This window comes from Canis aureus, chromosome 10, assembly GCF_053574225.1.
Source record: "Canis aureus isolate CA01 chromosome 10, VMU_Caureus_v.1.0, whole genome shotgun sequence".
In the NCBI taxonomy this organism is placed as follows: domain Eukaryota; kingdom Metazoa; phylum Chordata; class Mammalia; order Carnivora; family Canidae; genus Canis; species Canis aureus.
The window spans coordinates 33,424,352-33,446,382 of record NC_135620.1 but is presented as its reverse complement, the minus strand read 5'-3'; the positions used below and the strand labels follow the sequence as shown (position 1 = coordinate 33,446,382).

Below are 22,031 nucleotides of genomic sequence, written 5' to 3'. Positions count from 1 at the left end.
TTTTTTTTGTCTTGTTTTTAACAGGCACTAAGAGGTTAAAGGTTATGCCTAGGGTTTCCCACCTTTGAGCAGCTAATCCAGCTTTAAACCCAGGACATTTGCCTTCAGAATCTGCTCTAAATCATTGTCTTCTTACAATTGCTTTTCCATTTTGTCCTCCCTTTGACTTCCTATCTCCATTTAGCTTTTCATACAGTACTCATTGTAAAATTCACATATTCCTTCTTTTAACATTCCACTTTGAGCATGCATGATATCGTATCTATTTTCCTAAAGTAAAAGATTGTTTCATTTCAGGAAATTCCTCACAGCTACATGTCTAATTCTCCAACAAAAGGGGTGGTTTGTTGTGACAAAACACACGACCCAGGGCATAAAATAATCCACACTGAGATGTAAAATGATGTGGAGGTTGTCCTAGAATATTGAGGTTATTTTTTCTGAAAAAAAAAAAAAGGAAGCTGTATATTTTTGCCAGAACACTCAAGCGCTATAACTGGGCCATTTCTCTACATGGCAGGCATTGAAGACTTTTCACCTTTGTAAATGCAGTACAGAAGATGGGTAATGATCCTTCTTTAAACACAACTTTTTTTGATATCTGTACACCTGATAACACTAAGTATAGATTTGAAAGTTTGGAAAGACCTTAATCTGCTTAAACTTCACTCCTAGAATTTCTTAATCATCACAATGACCAATACTTTTTTTCCTATAACTGCTAGTAAGGATACACATGGCACTCTTCTTTCACAGAATCAATCTCCTGCTAACACCAGAGGATAGCTCTGTGATAAAGATTTTTCACTTACTGAGGTTACCAACCACACCTTCAAGTAGAATGTAAATGATCATAAAGTCTCTATTTGCATTTTCCCACCTGAGTACCTAATAAAATGTGTTAATATTGTAGTATAAAAATGCATTTGCTGCAAAGCTTCCTATGACAAATCCTATTTAAGAATTATCTATTCTGGCAGCCCGGGTAGCTCAGGGGTTTAGTGCTGTCTTCAGCCCATGGCCTGATCCTGGAGACCTGGGATCAAGTCCCACATCCGGCTCCCTGCATGGAGCCTGCTTTTCCCTCTGCCTGTGTCTCTGCCTCTCTCTCTCTCTCTCTCTCTCTGTGTGTGTGTGTGTGTGTCTCTCATGAATAAATAAATAAAATCCTTAAAAAAAATAATAAAGAATGATCTATCCTTTTCCACCTGTAACACCTCTGTTACAACTATGGCTTATAAACCAAAATATCATATTCTTCTGATTTTATCAATATTCTGGCAGCCAGAATATTGTTAGTATTAAACTATACTAACTATAATAGTATAGTTTGATAGTATTAAACTATTAGTAGTATAGTAGTATATTAGCTTACTATATACTAGTAACTCTATTACTAGTTTACTATATACTAGTAAACTATATTAGTTTACTATATACTATATACTACTGTATTAGTTTAATATAGTAGTATATTATATTAAGTAGTGTAGTTTAATAGTATTAAACTATTATAGTTAGTATTAAACTAGTTAGCCGGCTAGTTAGTATTAAAATGTATCAAATGCAAACAGACCAGTGACTTGACTTGAGATGACGCTTTTAAAAATAATCACCACTACATTCTTTGTTGTTGAACCACCCTTCCTTCCCTTTTAGGATATTCTTTTTTCTTTTTTTATAACAAAGGTCTATGGACACTTTCAAAATATCAGCTGCTTGGCAACCTATGAAGCCTGTGCATCTGGTTACAAGTTACCTAAGCGAGGAACTGAGATTTCAAAGGCTGGTATGACCTGTTTTGGAGAAATTTTTGTAAACAAAGTATCAATTGTAAAACTATCTTTGTAAATGAAAATTCCAAAGTTCAAGGAGAATAATGTCCTTACTATCTTAAGGGCATACGATTTCTGAAAGAAAAAAAAAAAGCTTCAAAGCAACAGTGACATACAAACACTGTTGTATTTTGTTCTTCTGAAAGATTGAGATGCTGCTTATACTAGATCCAAACAAATTAGCACCTGTTTGCTATTATTTCCCATATAACTTAACATCTATTTTTTTAAAATTCAGATTTCCTACCCAATCTCTGTTGAATGTATAGAAATGCTTTCCTCCCCTGCTACTTCATTTTTATAATTAAAACCATACAGTTAACACAGTCCCAAAATAATTTTGGGGAATATAGATAAGGAAGGAAACAAAGCAAAAAAACAACATTGACTCACTGATTAAATGATTCCAATAACATTTAAAAACATAAAAGCCATGATGTTCTGACTTCGGTATCAGATACTCAGTAGTCTCACACTGGATCGGTTTGGATCCACCATAGGCACCAACCTTTTCTTTCAAGTCCTGATGATACAGTATTTCTGGCAGCCAGAATATTGATAAAAATCAATATTTTTATTTTCCGCTGAACAGAGAATGTCCAGGACATTGTTTGGTATATTAGTTAGCAGTGGTAGAAAAAAATGATAGCCAGTGGAAAAACCACAGGAAGGTATATCCAAGTAGGAAATGTACTTTTGCTCAATTTCTGAAGGATCATTCCTACACATGGGAAAATTAGAGTTAGGGCCTGGTCTCTTTCAAAGCATCGGCATAGTCAACTTGATGGTTATTCTGCCTTCTTTTTAGGGATTCATCCTGTGTCATCATTTCCAGTAACTCCAGGCCTACCCTTCTTCATGGATATTTTCCCTAGTTCCACATTTTTTGTCATATCCAATCTATGTAGAAACTTTCTGATCCTTATGACCTACCCAGTTACTATGAACAAGTATCTTAAGTGTGCTGTAGAAGAATTTCCACATTTCTCATGTGATTATACCATTCTATAATAACCTGAGAGGGGTATAAACAGGAAAGTAACCACTGGATTATGCATATAATGTCAGGAAAATAATGGAGCGTACCAGGGCCTCATAAGAAGTATGTACAAAGCCAAGTCCCACCACATTAGACTAGTATGGGGCAGGATATATTCTGTTCTGCCTCTTAAAATGGAGCATGTAATTAAAAACCAGGTTTCCTAAATGACTCCTTTGTCTTTGTATATCATGTAGGACACCACTTGTACCAAACCACTCTCCCTTTTTCTTGTATCTGGCCTATAATATCACCTCTACTTATTTGTGAAGATACATCTTAATATACTATTAGCTCTCAACCAAGAATTAACAGATAAAAAATATACTTCCTCTCCAATTCTACAAATTGAAAATATGAATGAGCTACGCTGTCAGAAGAAGATTGAATGGCTAGCTGACACAGCAGGGTGTGTTTAGATGGGTGGGCACTAACAGGGCGCTTGGCTGTATCCCAGCAGGGCCGTAATTACCAGGCCAGGATTCAAGGCACCAATAAAAGAAATAAAGTGGCAGATCCCTGTGATTATGGAAAATTAAGAGGATCGACTTCCATTGTCATTTTAGGGTGAACATAAAGTGGGCATGTGTAAAATAAAAGGAAGTTGTCTGACATTATCATTTTTCTCCTTTTCTAGAAAGGCCATATGATCAATGTAGAGGCAAAAGATACCTGTTATTATGTACAATGATATAGTGGTCTATTTTATTTTCATTCTTTTAGTCTTCTTTAATTTTCTTAAAATATACTGAAAGCATTAATACCCTCATGTTAAAAATGGAAAAAAAAATCCTGAGGCAGAAAAAATAAATTTCTTTCATAATTTTAAACTCTAGATGTCATCATTGGATCTTGAAGTCAGATTTTCTGGCTCCAGAACCATGGTTGCTTCCCCTGTGAAACATCTGCTTCAATTCAAAGTGCCTTGGAATATGGGCTACATCATACATCCTTATTCATCGTCTCTGAATACTATGAAGCATCTTGTTTGAATATGTTCAGTTCATACCAGCTGATTTAATTTAAATTGGGTCAAAGAAGAGTTTGATTAAAACAAGTATATAAAACCTTAGAAGTATTACCCAGCACCATTTATTAATGTGCTATATGTAGTATGATTTGAAAAGTCTATAATGTCTAAGGATTATGATAAAATATATATCAACACATACCTTTTGAGTATGAGAAAACTGGGTTTAGACAATCTGACCACCTACATTTATAATTAGAAAAAAGAAATTCTTTCATATTATTAATAAGAACTATACATTTATAACCTGTACAATAAATATTAGTTTGTCTAAACTTGGACATATTAGAGTCAGACTTCTTTAAAATTCATAATGCAGGAAACTGTAAGTTACCATACCATAAACTTTAGAGAAATATGACTTCAGTATAATCATATGTCTCTTCTTTACCATCTCAATATTCACTTTCTACAATTTTAATGTAACATGAGGAAAACATCAATGTTGCCATGGTGCCAGTTTTCTAGGCCTCTATACCATTTTTTCTAAATGCACTTCATGAAAAGTATCCTCACTGAACTTTAAGAATCAAATTTGTTAATTTTTTTTTTCCTGTCATAGTCCCTTCAGTTTCAAACATTACTCATTCACTCTTAATATTTTGCCTCCTTTCTTTTAAAAAGTATATTTTAAGAACATATCTTCTAGGCTTAACTGTTATTTTTACTTTATTGTCAGAAGTTTATTTTATTTTTTCTTATTTTACCTGGCTTCACTTATGATTCTTCTAACACCTTTAAAAATATCCATTTTATTCTCTTGCTAAGAATTTACTTTGCAAGTTGAAACTTGGTCCACTACACTTTAAAAATCAGCCTGAAAATTCTGATCATAGGAGAGAGCAAAGTAAACATTATTGTAATCTTCATTTGGTCATTGGGAAGCAAAACATTTGAAGAAAGATTGAGTCTTTGAACTGGTCTCCCTCCGCATTTCATCCAGGGCTTAAGAAAACTTGATGTGCTGTGCTATTGATTCAGACCTGTAGGCCCCATGACCTCATTATCTGGGGAAAAAAAAAAAATCTTCAAATAGAGTAGACCAGACAGGTTTTCCCTCTTAAAACAAAATAAAACAAAACAAAAAGCTGGAGAAAGAGTTTGAAATATTCTCTTGAAGAAAGAAAGAAAAAAGTAGATAGTGTTTTGGAGGTGTCCAAAGTTCCTTTACTAGTTACTGTTCAGTGTTAAGTTTAGACTGAAGAGATTTTTCACCAGCATACCCATAGCAATCTAATTAAGACATAAGCTATTTCCAAAGGATGTAAATTCCTTCTTACTGGAGTCAATGTGAACAATAGGAGCTCTGACTCTAATAATTCATTTTTTCTAAGCAAAATGATTATACATTTTTTTTAAGTAGTCACATTTGTAAATGGACCATACAAAGTGTGGTTTAACAATAGCAGCAATGGGACTCCAGGGTGGCTCAGTGGTTGAGTATCTGCCTTCAGCTCAGGGGATGATCCTGAGGTCTTGGGATTGAGTTCTGCATCGGGCTCCCTGTGGGGAGCCTGCTACTCCCTCTGTCTATGTCTCTAGCTCTCTCATGAATAAATTATGAGATAATAAATTATGAATAAATTAAAAACAAAATATTAAAAAAAACAAAAACAACCAACAACAAAACAAATATATGAATCAATAAAACAGAGTTAAAGAATTGCAGCATTATCCTTAAAACTGAGAGATTTTAACACATCAATGATAAAATTAATCTCCTAGGCAGATGAATTACTTCAATAACAAATCTCAGTAGTTTCAAATTACATTTCTTACCAAGTCTTGTTTAGTCCTTCTCCCAAATAAGCTCTTTTCCTTCCAAGACACCCTTTTTCCTTCTTACCTTCAGATTGGAAATTAATGGTCTTCTTTCTATCTTGTTGGTTTTTGTTTTTCATTTACTATCTTTCCAAACTCTGGACAATTTTATCTTGGACACATATCTCTCATTCATCCTTTTCTTCCTTACATGGTCCACTAATATTATCTCTAGGCTTATCACCATCCTAGAACTGAGTTCTGAGCATGAATTGATACTTCATCTACAATCCACCTAAGCCATCTCTTATAAGCCATCTCTTATAACTCTCAGTTAGGTCTTCTAAAGATACTGTTTTCCACATGCTAGTTCCCTCACTATGACTTTTTAATCCCTGGCTATCTGGCATGCCATAGGAAATACATATATCTTTTTCTTTCTTTAGAGATTTCCCAAACCCTCATGCATGCTATGTGTCAATAACTGTGCTAAGCAGGAAAGGACAAGACATAGCCCTTGCAATTTTTGATTTTGCAGCCTAGTAGAAAAGACAGCCACTGAACAAGTAATTACAAGGACATTGAGTTTTATAAAAGAGAAATGCAGCAAGCCAGATGAATATTTAAAGGGAACCTTATTATTTTTATTCCACTTTGCATACTGCTCCTCCCAGTACACTTTACCCTAGCATGAACATTCCTTTGCAGTCAGGCCTGCTAAATTACTTAACATTCATTAAACATATCCTGCTATTTTGTAACTGTGTGTTACTCTCCACTGTTCTGCTATACCAAATCCTTAAAAACTTAGAGAAGACACCATCCCCCCATACAGTTTCTTTGAAGGTTTCTGTGTATCCTCTGCATACTTCTATTATGTTACTTATATTATATGTAATTATAGTTTTTTTTAATTTTTATTTATTTATGATAGTCACAGAGAGAGAGAGAGGCAGAGACACAGGCAGAAGGAGAAGCAGGCTCCATGCACCAGGAGCCCGATGTGGGATTCGATCCTGGGTCTCCAGGATCACACCCTGGGCCAAAGGCAGGAGCTAAACCACTGCACCACCCAGGGATCCCTGTAATTATAGTTTTATGTGTCTGTCTCCTCTCCCAGGTTGTTAGTATCTTGAGGGAAGCAACTATGTTTTATAAATGTTTGTACCATTCTAGCTAGCATCTAGCATATTGCTAGCCATTTTATTAATCAATTAATAAAGGGTGTGTTGGATTGCATTGAATTGTTTTTATAGATTGGTTGTTTTCTATTCTCTTTCAACATATAAATTGACATATAATGAATTAAAAGGAATTACTATAACTCATGGTTTCTATGCTTCTACCATAGTGAATCAGGAGCAAGTTCACATGTACCGTATTTCTCACCTACGTGGAAATTCCTTTATCTTCCCAAGCCCAGTTTTCCCCGATGGCCCTGTTCATACCATTTACTTCTTGTATTATGGTGTTTTGTGCTTCACAAAGTGATATATACTTTCTCAATAATTTGGGAAATACAAATCTCTGTATAATTATTGAATAAAGTAACAATAAACATAATGTGACATCTGGGAACACCAGTTTATCTCTAACTGTAAGTACTTTTGAATTTTTTAAAAACAACTATGAATGTGTCATATATTGCAATATAAACTGTAATTAGTTTCCAAGGTGAAGCATGAGACTTCCATAAAATTTTAAACTTACAAGAAACTATTTGAGCTAAACTTTGACATTTGTATGTGATTAAAGTACTTTGGTGAAAGACTGTAAAGAGGTCTGAAATTTAGTGGAATGAGCATGTGGGCTTTTATCCAGTCTTTGCAAGTGTATTTCTTAGTAGCTATGAGTCTTCGAAAAATTGATTTACCTCTTTGAACTTTAGTGTCTGCACCTATAAAATGGTGATGGCAGTTCAGCACATTATTCAGTGTTAAGTGTGCGATGAATGTAAAGTGGTACAAAGTAAACAAAGTATGACTGATTCTCAATAAATAATTTGTAGAGAATGTCAAAATAACATCTAAAAAATGGAGAATATCTTGTCATCAAAAATATAATTATTTCTAAATAAGAACTGTTATAGCTGTAGGTTTTCTTTGGGTACAATATTAAGAAAATTAGTAAAGGAAAGCCATGGTCATAAGGAAATGTGCTATGGAATAGCTCACATATGGGTATAAGTTTAAATTCAGTTTTATTTTAACTAACAGAACTACCATCTGGTCGGTGTCCGAGGTCTCTTGGAAATGAATTGGAGGTTTCAGCCCAGTGCTTACGGACACAAATACCCATAATAGGATAAACCAGAGGCTACTACCAGATTTAGCACTCTTGTCAAATGCTCTAGTGGAAAGGCCAAGGTTCAAGTGGCACAGAACAAAACTCTTCTCACATTAATTACTTGTCTCTTAAGCAAGGCCTTTGAGAGCATTTCAGTTCCTCAGAAAAGACAACTGCAAATCCTTCTACATTTACCATGGGAGCAAAGAGGAATGCCAAGTGATCAAACTGGTAAACAAATTGAATAAAATTAGATGGCTAAAGGCAAACAGATACTGTTCTGCTTTACCATTTCCTACAAAAATTAATAACATAGTCTAATTAACCTTCCTTTTCAGAGGAAAAAAGAACTAGCTACCATGCCAAAATAATTTATATGCAATGCCTTTTTTTAATGTAGAGAATTTTCAATTTTAAGTATTTCCATGAACACTTAAAATAGGAACCTTAGTAGTTTCATTTTATTAGTTGTTTCTTATATTATTCCTTCTACCTTCTCTTGTGAAATTGGCAGGATTCCAGGCAGGCAATTATACATCCATTTGAAACCATAGTTAATCCTCTTATCATTGCTTTTCATAAAACCTACAGAAACTACTGTTTTTCCTCCTCAATAGTAGGAATTGTAAGAAAATCACTGGAAACACAATGACATGATATGAAATAAAATTGTTCTTTGAGTGTGTTTATTTCTAGAACATGCATTGCAAGTGGAGACTTTGTTGTGTATAGCAATAGCATTCACTAGCGAGGTGGAGTAAATTGATTTCCCTGCAGTCACTTAACCATCTGAACTATAATTGCAAGTACAGTCCATTAACTGCAAGGGCTTAAATTCCTTCTTCTGTCATGTTTTCTATAAGGTATGTGTGTGCAATTGTCTTACTAAAAAAAAAAAAATCATTACTAAAAAAAAAAAATTCTCCATTCTTTGGGGCCGTATTCTGAACCAGATTTTTATGGAAATGTAGAACAGTACTGAGTAAAATATCCAACAATTTTTTTTTTATTTCAACAAAGCCAGAATTATGTTTATTCTTCCCCAGATAAAAAGGTTGCTTTGGCATATTTGTTTGTTTTAAAAATGGTATAAATAAACAAACCATTAATCATGGCACATCCAGATGATGGAATATTATTGAATGCTAAAAAGACATGAGCTATTAAGCCATGAAAATAGATAGAGGAATCTTAAATGTACATTACTGGTGAAAGAGGGCAATCTGAAAATGCTATGTACTATACAATTCCAACTGTTCAATATTTTGGAAAAAGGAAAATCAAAGGTTATTGGGGATTGGAGTGGGAGGCAGGATGAGTAAGCAGAGCACAGAGGATTTTTAAGGCAATGAAAATACTCTGTATGAGACTATAATGATGATTACATATCATTATACATTTGTCAAAACCCACAGAATGTACAATACCAAGAATGAACCATAATGTAAACTATGGACTCTGGGTGAATATGATGTGTGTAAGCTCATCAGTTGTAGCAAATGTACCACTCTGGTGGGGGTGTGTATAATTTGGGAAGCCTTGCATGTGTCAGGGCAAGGGGCATATGGGAAATCTCTGTATCTTCCTCTCAATTTTTCTTTGAGCCTAAAACTGCTCTAAAAAAAGTAAAGTCTCAATTTAAAAAAAAAAATAAACCATAAAAAATTAAAAAATTTTAAACTCTAAATACAGAAAAGTAGCTTTAAACTAAAAACAATAGTACAAATATATTTCTCAGAGAGACTTTGTGGCGATACTCTGTATTTTTCACAAGAGCTAATAAATAGCTATTATCTGGGTTTTGATGAACATACTGACATTTCCATCAAAAATAACTGCTTTTATAAAGTCCAACTGTAATTTGAATTTTTTTTCATTTTTATTCCTTCATTATTGCTAAATCTGATGATATGGTTACTTTGTTCACTGAATTATAACCATTTTTTTTTTCTAAAATTAAGACCAAAGTAACAATTACCTTCTTTACTCATGGAATTCTTTACTTTTCTACCCTTGAAACTATTCACATAGAATGTTATTCACTTGGAAAATTCATTTAGCAAAAAGAGAATTCATAAACATGCTGAGCTAATTGTAGTCCCCATTTCAAAAACGTGAGCCTTAGTCACTTTTACAATCTACGTTGAGAAAACATTTTCCATATTTCCTTTTTAATTATGTATTCTGAATAATAAAAATAATACAAAATATGTATTCTGAATAATATATAATAATAATATAATATTATAAATAATATTATAAATAATATTTATTCTGAATAATAAATTATTAAATATTTATATATATAATATATATATCATATAATAATATATTATATGAATATATAATTTATCACCTTTTATCTTATTCCCCATAAGCTTCACTATATTTTTATTTCATGTTTATGGATAAATGTAATTGATAACATGATGTTTCAAGTTGTCATTGTTACTACTTTGGGTTTTTATGGAAGGTTCTTTGTCATTTATGAAACATCCATTAATCTGGTAACATAAATTATTGGTGAAGAAAAATAAAATTATACTTTATACCTTAACTTGTATTCTCTTCATAATGTGTCTCTTCTCCAAAGGCATGACGTTGATTGAAAGGGTAAATATAAGCCACAGTTCATACATATAAGTCTTTTGAATTTCTGGACAGACTACAAATTTATAACTAATGTATTTCAGATTTCCTCTGACTCTAACACTCATAAAGTAGTGTTGAATGAGTGTGTTGAAATATGGCAGACTTCCTATTATATCTGGAGACCTAAGTTATATGCTTATTTTTAATTCCTACAGATTAAATTTTCTGAAAGGATGTAATGAAAGGGTCCTCCCTTTTGAACACAAAAAATATAGTTCATGAGTTGGCTGCTGGAATGGGCCTACAAAATGTGGAGAGGTAGCTTCTAAAATTCAAGAAGATAATCTCTCTGTGCGTTCTCTCCCAAACCCCAGTCGAGGTGTGCAAACTCATAAATTTGTAGAGCTAAAACCAGAGTTTACTTTTGGTCATTTAATATTGGCTGACATCAAGGTCAGTGTTCCTGAACTCTCTGGATATTTTACCACAGATTAAGTGCAAGTAGAAAAATTTGAGATGACATCCTGCTTAACCTTCAAGTTTTGCTGACAGATAGATGGTTCATTCTATAATGTAGGGTTGTTGAATCTAGATTCCCAGGCTAAGATTACAACTTCCATTTTGGTGGGGCTAACATTATTAGTTTCAGTAAGTAGAATATGAGTAGAAATGTCACTTTCTGGTCCTTAGGTCATTGATATGACCAACTTCTTATTTTCTAATGTAAGCAATTATTGCTTATATCGAAAATAAATAAGCTCTGAACTTACAGAACTCCTTGGGCTCTGCTTTATATGCATTCACCAAATTTGTATGCATTGCATTTCATTGTAATTGAGTTCAAAATATTTTGCAATTTTCTTTAATGGCTTTCTCTTTGATCCATGGATTACTTTGAAGTGTCTGATTTATTTTATAAATATTTATATATTATCTGTAGATCTTTTTTTAAATTTCTAGTTATTTTGGTGGATTTCCCAAAAAACTTTTATGATTTTTTATTTTGTATTTTATAAATTTTATTTTATGATACAAAATATCATATATTTTGGTGAATGTTCAAAGTGTGCTTGAAGTAAATGTACATTCTGCTGTTGATTGCAGTGTTTTATTAACTTCAGTTAGGTCAAATTAACAGATAGTGTTTTTCAGATTGTCTATATTGTTTCTGATTTTTCTGTGTATCTTTTATGTTGATTCCCCAGAGGACTGTTGAAAAATTAAACTATAAAATCGTCAATTTGTCTATTTTTTCAAACATTTTTTGCTTCGTGTATTTAGAAGCTCTATTGTTAACATCTAAACATTTGGGGTTGTTATGCCTTCTGGATGAATCCTTTTTATAATTATTCAGTGCCTATCTATCCCCTTGATAATATTCTTGTTCTGATGTCTACTTTATGTTTTAATATAAACATTCCAGTGTTCTTTTAGTGCTTGCATTCTCTATATTTACCACCCGTTTTTGGTTTGCATTGATCTCTTTATATCAGAGATTAATTTCTTAGAGACAGTATATATTTGGGTTCTGATGTTTCTAATCCAATTTGGCAACCTCTGCCATTTAATTCAAATTTAATACAATCATTGCTATGGCTAAACGTAAATCTAGCATCTTGCTAGTTATTCTTTACTTTTTAAATTATTCTTGGTTTACTTGTGGTTTCCTTTCCCATTTTTTCTGCCTTTTCTGAGTTACATTTTTAAAAATAATTCCATTTTGTATTAACTGTTGGATTTTTTTGTCTTTCCTTTTTATTTAATTTTACCAGTTGCCATACTGTTCACAATATATACTTTAATGTATCACACACACCTATCTTCATATTATATCATGCCACTTCAAATAAATAGTAAAAATCTTAAGACACTATACTTTCCAAGTATTCATTCTCATTTTAGGTAGTAGTATAGACACAAACTTTACATCTGCTATGTAGCTAGTGCCCCATAATGCAGGCACACATACCATTGTTATTTGCTACTGTATATTTTATTGAAGAGCCCATTACTTTTTAGAGAAATCAAAGAAAAAAATACCAAAATCTTTTACATTACTGTTTGCATATATGACTTCTGGAATTCTTCATCACTTTTTGTACCTTCAGTTTCTATCTTCTGTCTTGTTGCTTCTGCCTGATGATGCCTTTATATTTCCTATAGCTCTGGTTTTCTGTAAAGTTGAATATTATTCAGTCATAAAAAAGAATGAAATCTTGCCATTTGCAATGACGGATGGAGCTAGAGAATATTATACTAAGTGAAATAATACAGTCAGAGAAAGACAAATACCATATGATTTTTACTCATATGTAGCATTTAAGAAACAGAACAAATGATTATAGAGGGGAAAAAAGTGAGAGACAAACCTTGTTCTTCTATCTTTATCTCTCTGCCAAGAGCTCTCATTTGTTCATGGTTATTATATACCTTTCATACTAGATACTCTAATATAGTAATAATGCTATTTCAAAGTCCCTATCTAGGACTGCTAACATCTGGATCATTTCGGAGTCTTGTTTTACCAACAGAATTTGATACAACACACATTTTTTCATGTATGGAAGAGTAGAGACCCATCTATCTTATCTGTGAAGTAGTTACTATGGTACAGTTGAGTCAGTCTAATCAGAAGTTGAACTAGAGTTTTCTCTTAAAGATCCTATATTATTCTTAAGAGACACACAGAGAAAGGCAGAGACACAGGCAGAGGGAGAAGCCATTTCCCTACAGGGCGCCCGATGTGGGACTCAATCCCAGGACCTCAGGACCATGACCTGAGCCAAAGTCAGAAGCCCAACCACTGAGCCACCCAGGTGCCCCGAACTAAATTTGTTTTTTGTTTGGTTTTGGTTTTGCTATTATTATACTTAGTGTTCACAGTTTATATGTTCCTCTAGCAGTGGTATGATGTTGCCTTGTGGTATGACTTGGCTCACATAATCCTGAGTTTATTCAGTGGTAGCACTTTCAACCTTTAGCCATCTCTCTACATTTATGCATCAGGAAATTTCTCTTCCCACTCTTAAAGCCTCTCCAGCGATAGACTGGTATCATTTGTTATACCATATTAGGCTTGTATTGTGAAAAGTAGGGCTACTTTTGGTAAAAAACTACTTTTTGGTTTTGGTCCATCCTCAGTCTCAGACATGCCCTGTGGTTTTGAGCTGCAAGCATGGGGCTATCTTAAAGTTCTTGTTCTTTTCCTCTGTGGCAGCCAAATTCTAGTTTAACGAAATCATTGCTGTGTTTCCTAATGGAAAAATTCCACTCCTTGGAAGTAAGACATCTAGGCCAGATGAGTATATGATTATAGAGACAGGAAGTGCAAATTTTGCTAGTGGATCACTAGAGGTAATAGTGATTACCCTTTGATTCCTGGACCTGAGAATTCTGGTAATGAGAGAAACAGAACCCATATATTGGGCACAGAATTAGAGCACATCCAACCTTCTGGAGGACATTGTCCCATACCTACAAGATATTTTCAGCCAGCTAGCATTGCATTTGAGTTTTAAAAGGTCATAACACAGCTCCAACAAGCCAGTTGTTTCAGAGTGATGAGAAACATGGTAATAACAGTGAATTCCACAGGTCTGGGCCCATTGTCTCACTTCACAGTAAGTAGAATCAGCAGTAACTTGCAAGGCAACTATTCACAGGAGATCACCACAGGCAAAGTAAAGTTAGCCTCTTCAGATGGGTAGAAGAGCTGCTTCTACTGGCAAAGAAGACTCAGCAGAATTTAGAGGTTCAGTGTTCTCAGCTTCATGTTATTTTTCCATGTGTCTCCATTACAACTTTTCAAGATTCTGTTTCTTACCAACTAATAAATTTCCTTAATGAAACATTCCCTGGGAGGTTGGGAATTCAATTTGCATTGTAATTCAGCCACCTTCAGGGTGAGACCCTGAGACCCCTTCAGGGTTTGTTTTTCAGAAATCTTAGCCCTATAGCTGTAGGGAATACAGGTTTCTTTCAGAGTGCATGTACCACTTACACATCATTTATGTAGAATTTGAGATGTGGATTTCCAGTCCTAAATTCATTCTTTTCTTTCCCCACATTCTTCAGTGCAGGAAGGAGCAGCCAGACAATATCATTGTACTTCTTAGTTTGATTAACATGTTCTAAAATGTTAAAAACATAACGTCTTACCTTTTTAAGTATTTACAAGTATCCAGTGGTGATTGTGACATCTCAACTGACACATTATGTCATAAACTTCCAGTGTCCTCTTCACCCCTGAACATAAGAATCTTTAGTTTCTTTAAATCTTATCAGACTAGAGAACCAATCCCCGAAAGAAGAAGAAGAAGAAGAAGAAGAAGAAGAAGAAGAAGAAGAAGAAGAAGAAGAAGAAAGAAGAAGAAGAAGAAGAAGAAGAAGAAGAAGAAGAAGAAGAAATTCAGAAAGATTATCCTTAAGATTGTCTTTATCTAGAACCACTTTCAGTACCAAAATCTTTATTAGGGTTCTACCAGAAAAACTGAATCCGTAGGAAATATATGTATATGAAAGGAAATTTATTCAAAATTGTTGACTTTTGTGATTATCTGGACTAACTAGGAAGTCTAAAATCAGTAAGGCAGGCTAATAGACTGGAAACTCCTAGGGCTGTGGTCCACAGGCTGACTGACTGTGGTCCACAGGCAGATTTTTTTTTCCTTCTCAAGAAAGCTCAGTTTTGTTCATTCAGCTTTTCATCTGATTGATTGAATGCATTCAATAAACTCAGGTTGTTGGTGATAATCTCCTGCACTCAAGTGATTGTAGAAGTCCATCAAATCCATCAAATCCCTTTATAGGGATATCTAAATTAGTGTTTTTTTAAATAACTAGGTATATAGCCTAGCCAAATTGGCCTATAAACTAACCTTCACTGTATCTTATGAGTAAGATGGTTTCTTTGTCTGCAGCCAGGAATAGAATTATTTTTCTACCCTTCCCCAACTGCAGCACATCTTTGTGTCCTGATATGGGGATATGAGGTTCCAGGTTTTCTTTCCCTTTACCAATGGCTTAAGCAGATAGGACTCAAAGGAAATGGCAAAGATAGGTACTCATACTTCACATAGCTGATTAATTCCTTGGAGAGACTTTGTTTTATTACCCCAGCATTTTGACATTTTTTTTCTTACAAAGAAAGGGCTTTGTTCTCAAAGTATGCAGTTTTTGCTCCTTCTCCACACAAGTGGGATTGTGTGGAAAATATTTTTGTGGGAAGGTGCAAACCCCTCTTGTGCCTGGAGCCCCGAACTATTCCACACTATGCTAGCCCATCTGTAACCTTTAGTGGTTCATTAACATTTTAACTGATTTATTTCTTATCTGCTTGCATGGATGCTTATATCTTTTTTTCTAATCTGTGTCTCAGATGAAATGTTAGTGTGCCCCTTTTCTCCTTAGAGGAGCTCATATCTCTTTGAAAATCGGGTTACATGCTTGTCTTGTGACCATTGCTTACTAACAGCTAAGTGAAAGTTATAATTTTGTAGTTTATACAGCTACTTATCATACTGAGGATTAAAGTGACCTTCCTTAGATTTAGATTTTTAAATGTGATGTAGGTTGCACCAATAAGATGAATATACAGGTGTTTTAGAGCATAGAGATAGAGCATGATGAGAAGGAGATCATTCATCTCATGACTTTTACCTCTATGCTAGCAAGCACAGGCTAAGAACTATTAGGTTTTACTATTGAGCTATATCAGAGTTGCTTTTGTCAAAACTTTAGCTTCGTATGAGCCAAGAGTAAGATACAGAGAACTTATTTCATGGTCCATATCATGGAGGAAGACGTATAGCAGATTCTTGATTGAACACTTTCCTGCTTATGTCAGGACAGAAAGTTGTATCTAGGGTGTGCAGTGTGGCTCTGGGCATTGTTCCTAGAAGTTAAGCAAGCTTCTAATTTTTTAGCTTTTACAATAACTATATAACTTGGTAAATCAATTCAACAATTCTACAATATACTATGATTTATTATTCCTATGAAAAGAGCTGGCATAGTTTTGGTTTTCGGCAAGTGAATCTATCAGATACTGTCACTACTTCTTCAAATATGCTAACTCTTCCTCTTAAATCTGTCAAGATCACAGCATATTTTGAGAAATAAATTTGGCCAATGACATCATTGACTTATAGCTATCTTTATACTCTATAACTCTTCTTGATGAATTTTGATACTATGTATTTTTCTAGAAAATTGTCCAATATTAAGAAATTTTGTAAATCCAGTAAGTACAGAGTGGTGCTACTTTTGAGTATCTGTGATTAAGTCCTGCATGGATGTTATCTTTTGTTTTTTTCCTCTTATTTGTTTTTGAGCTATACTCTAAAACTTCTCATTTCTATTGATCAGTTTTAGAAATTATCTCTTGGAATAATTGGTGAATTCTAGTATTTTTTTGTTGTTTTTAAATTTACTTATTTCTGTTTTAATTTTATTGAATGATTTGATAATGAAAAATGTTTACAAGATTTATTATATGAATGCTTAATTAATGACGTTTCATAAGTTCTTTTGAAATGCATGTAATAATAATATGACATACATGTATATGTATATACACATACATGTGTTAATTTTTCTTTCCCTGAGCAAAGACTGAAAACATTGTATAAGCAGCCTGTTATTGTCTGGCTTTCAACTTTTTCAGATTATATTTTACAAATTTTCACATTATATTTTTGTACATAAATATTCATAACAGAGCTTTGCTGTTAACAGTTTATTAATATTGATATTGTATTCTCATAATTATTTTGCTTTCCTGCATTTCTGTGTCTATCTACCTATCTATTTGTATGTGTGTGTGCATTATGTGTGTATACACATATACCATTTTCTTATTTATTGGAGTACATAATAAAAAAGGGGAATAATTGTGTCAATAGGTACGCTTGTAAAAAAAGTGTAAAGTATAAGTAATATCAAATTTTAATTTTTCATCAAATCTAAGTACTTAGATTGTATAGTAGGTTTATCTTCTTATACACCTTTTATGACCTGTGTTTTGTTATTTTCTTAGCATCCAGAAAAGTTTACTGATTTTTTTATACCTTCCAAGATTGAACGACTCTCTCAGGATTAAAAAGAATACTATTGGGGTGCTTAGGTGGTTCAGTTGGTTAAGTATGGGACTGTTGATCTCAGCTCAGGTCTTGGTCTCAGGGTCATGAGTTTAAGCCCTGCATTAGGCTCTATAGTTGGCATGAAACCTACCTGAAAAAAAAAAAAAAGGAACCGTATTATTTTGAGACCTATTATTAAAATGAATGATTAAATATTTTTTCATCTGGACTTGTCTTTGCTTAAGTAAACTACATATATATATACATATATATATTCATATGTGTAGATATATTTTAGATTTAAGACAATTTTATTGCAATACTGTTTTAGTATCACGTATTTTTTAATTAAGCTAATATTATTTTGGGGATGCCTGGGTAGCTCAGTGGTTGAACGTCTGCCTTCGGCTCAGGACGTGGCCCTGGGATTGAGTCCCACATTGGATTCCCTGCAGGGAGCCTGCTTCTCCCTCTGCCTATGTCTCTACCTCTCTCTGTGTCTCTCATGAATGGATACATAATTTTTTTAAAGATATTATTTTGTTTAATATGAAAAGATACAGAACAATAATTTTATTATTTTATTCAGCTTCATTGTTTCATACTTCTATTTTATTTTATTTTGTTTTTCTATTCTTGGCTTCTCTTTTTTAAATTTTTTTGCCAACCTTACTGAGGTATAAGCTGAAAGCTACAGTCTTTTCAATAAATGGGCTGAGAAATTTGGATATTCACATGCAAAAGAATGAAACTGAATCACTGTCTTACACTACACACAAAAATCAACTGAAAATCAATTTAAGGACTCAACCTCAGACCTGAAACCATAAAACACCTAGAAGAAAATACAAGTAGTAAGCTCCTTGACATAGGTCTTGTCAATGAGTTTTTTAATTTGACACCAAAAGCAAAGGCAACAAAAGCAAAAATCAAATGGGATTACAAGAAACTAAAAAGTTTCTGCACAGCAAATGAAATCATCAACAAAATGAAAAAGCAGACCACTGAATGGGAGAAATATTTGTGAAATATATATCTGATAAGTGGTTAATATCCATAATATGTAAAGAACTCATATAACTGAGTCACAACAACAACAACAACAAAATCCCAAACAACCCCATGAAAAAAATGAGCAGAAGATACGAGTAGACATTTTTCCAAAGAAGACATACAGATGGTCAACTGGTATATGCCAAGGTGCTTAACATCAGAAAATGCCAAACAAAACTACAATGATATGTCACTTCACACCTACCTATTAGAATGGCTATTATCAAAAAGACAAAAAAACAGCAAGTGTTGATGAGGATATGGAGAAAAAGGAATCCTTGTGCACTGCACTGTTGTTGGAAATATAAACTAGAGTCACCTCTATGGAAAATAGTATAGAGGTTACTCAAAATTAAAAATAAAGCCACCATATGATCCAGTAGTTATATTTCTGGTTATTCATCTGAAGAAAACTAAAGCACTAACTTGAAAAGATATATGCATTTCTATTTCCTCTTATACTTGCTTTAAATTTTTTCCATTTATTACACTGTTAATATTTTCTTTTTTTGTTAATTTTTCTTATCAGATTATTTGAACTCCATGCATGTAGGATATTAGCTTTTATTGTGTTTGTTCAGTTTTTTTTATAACTTTTCATTTTGTATATATAGATATAGATAAGTTTAATTTTGTATATATTTGTATAAACATATACTTACATTGCCTATATACAGGTAATATATATATACATATATATTTTATATGCATATATACTTTTTATTAAAATCCATAATTATTGTGGTCAAAGATTTCGTTCACAACTTTTTATGCTTATTTGATTTATCTATATTCGCATTCATTCAAAATATATATATATATCTTTAATTCAAATATATTTTTTAAAGTGATCACTGTATTATAGGAACTGGGAATATAAAATAAAAAAGAAAAGAGTCATAGTAATCTCTGCCTTCATGGATCTTATATTCTAAATTAGGAAGACAAATATTATACAAAATAAATAAAATCTACAATATGTTGAAAAATTGTCTAACAAGAAGCTTGAGTAATTACCACTTGTGTCACATGGTGTAAAGTAGGATTTACAGGCAAAAGATTAGCAGTGAAATGGCAAATAGATTCTTGAAGGCTTCTGTTGTGCTTAGAAAGGTGTACATTAGTCATTCTTGGTATTATGTGGATTGAATTATAATCTAAAAGAATGACTGCCCTATTTTGTTCCACATTTAATAAAGACTCTAGGGGATGGGTAGAATCTTAACATGCAGTTCAGGGATTTTATCATCATCAAGTTGCTTTGCCAGGGAGCTCAAACTATTTTCAACTGAAATCAGATGCCCAAAGGAGTTGTTGCATACCTGTGTTGATAACCTGGAGACTTTCATGAAGGTTGAGACTAGGAGTAAAGTGTGTGGAGGAGCTTAGTTCAAGCCATTAGTTCAAGCTCTATGTTGCCAGGCAACCAGACAGAGAAGGCTGCTGCAGTCTTTCAAAGGACAGCAGGAAAGGTAGATAAAATGTATCTGAAGACCAGGAAATTCATTATTTTGAAAAGGGTGTTCAGGAAAAGTTTTATTTAGATGCTAAGATTTAAGTAAAAGCTTGAAATAGGTGAAGGAATGAGTCATGTGGTTATTTGTTAAGAGTATTCCCTGATGATGGAAGAGCAAAGACGAGGTTCCCTGATCTTATAAATCATTCTAAGGACTGTAGCATTTACTCAGAGTAAGCAGAAGAGCTGTGGGAGGATAGAATAGAAAAGTAATATTCCAAATTACATTTTTAAAGATCATTCTGGCTGTTGAGAATATTCTTTTGGGAAATTAGAGTGTAAAGAGTGAGATCACTTGGGAGATTATTTAAATAATCCTGGTATGTTATCTCAGGTCTTCTGAGAAGTAGATGTCAAGACAGAATCCCATGTACAGCAGATTTTTATTGAAGGAAACATCTGTGAGGGAAAAATGGAAGGAGGCTACAGGGGACTGGGGGCAGGGGAGCAAAAGACTGAAGATCTGACCTCTGTGAAAGATGGGAAAAAGGAAGAAAGGAAGGGAAGGACACCAGGAAGACAGGTTATTCTTGGATTGTATTGTGGTCTTAATGAAAGTTTTTGAAAGATTGACAGGGAATTATAGAACCAATGCCACCTGTAACACGAATCCCACATCTCTCAGGAATGTGTCTGCCTTAGATCCCTGCTATGTTCAGTCATTATCTGGGAGCAGCCCATAGAAAGCGTGGTTTAACACAAAAGGTAGATTGGAATTTCCAAGTGCAACAGTTGGAGCTATTTCACTTAGCTCCCTGCAGTGGGAACTTGGATTGGTATATTTTCCTGGCTGCCACATCACATTAGCAATGATGGTAGTTGGACCATTAGAGGTGATAAGGAAGGAATCTACATATATTTAGAAGATAGAGCAGACAATATTTGATAAAGGTTGTATTGTATGATGGGAAAGAAGTAAAGGAGTCATCTATAAGGAATTCATCAAAACTAGCTCAAATTAGTCTATAAGAAAATAATAATTTGAATTAACATTTAAGATCAATTTATTACCTTCCTCCATTTTTTTTACAAAATGACTAAAAATGTACTTAAGAACCTTATGTCTCATAATCCACAATATACAAATTAAATAACACAATTGAAAGTTTCAAATACTAATTTTGCAAAGGTGAAAACAACTTAATTTTGGCAATAATTTGGGGAAAGGAGTGCTCTTATTCTCTCTGCTGGGAGTCTAATTCAATTTAACAACAAACCAGCTTATCACATATGTAAATATATGACAACTTACTTAAAAATTATCAAAGTTTCCTTCAATGCACTTTTTAAAACTGTAAAACTGCTTAATTTTTATCCCATCCAAAATAGTTTTGGTACATACTACTTTCATGAATACCAAACACACTCTTTTTTTTGTATCTCCAGAATATGCATATTTTCAGTGTAGATTTTTTCTTTTTTAAAAATATTTTATTTATTTACTAATGAGAGACACAGAGAGAGGCAGAGAGAGAGGCAGAGGGAGGAGAAGCAAGCTCCATGTAAGGAGTCCAATGTGGGACTCGATCCTGGAACTCTGGGATCACGCTCAACCACTGAGGCACCCAGGCGTTCCTAGATTCATTTTTCTATTTAAAATCTATTAAGTTCTCTGAGATTTTTTGAAACCAATAGCTACTGAGTTTCTCTAAATTTCCATCGGTGGAGGCAAAGATAATTACTTAATTTTTGTATCTTTGGAACCTATAAAAGACTGTGGAGATGAGACTAAGTAAATATTTTAGACATGTATTGAATTCAAGATAGTTTTCAGGGTTTACAATGGTAGAACAAGGAGTTTAGGAGATACATTTTTGTAAATAATTCATACTAATAAAAA

At 33.4% G+C, this 22,031-nt stretch overlaps 2 protein-coding genes across 31 annotated transcripts in view; one reads left to right on the top strand and one right to left on the bottom strand.

Annotated features, from left to right (window-relative positions):
• Nucleotides 1–20,096, bottom strand: part of LOC144322202 (uncharacterized) — a 58,846-nt gene extending 38,750 nt beyond the window's left edge. For 7 of the 23 annotated variants that reach the window (XR_013387757.1, XR_013387758.1, XR_013387770.1 and 4 more), the window contains exons 1-3: nt 19,998–20,096; nt 14,702–14,788; nt 12,646–12,716 (exon numbers count right to left, since the gene is read on the bottom strand). The gene's annotated coding sequence lies outside the window, so the exon portion shown is untranslated. Of the gene's footprint in view, nt 1–4,046; nt 4,088–12,583; nt 12,717–14,543; nt 14,664–14,701; nt 14,789–19,997 lie in introns of those variants that run through there. The other 16 variants (XR_013387763.1, XR_013387768.1, XR_013387760.1 and 13 more) reach the window with 6 other exon arrangements.
• Nucleotides 1–22,031, top strand: part of LOC144322204 (uncharacterized) — a 233,116-nt gene that overhangs the window by 28,371 nt on the left and 182,714 nt on the right. The gene's annotated exons all lie outside the window — the stretch shown is intronic.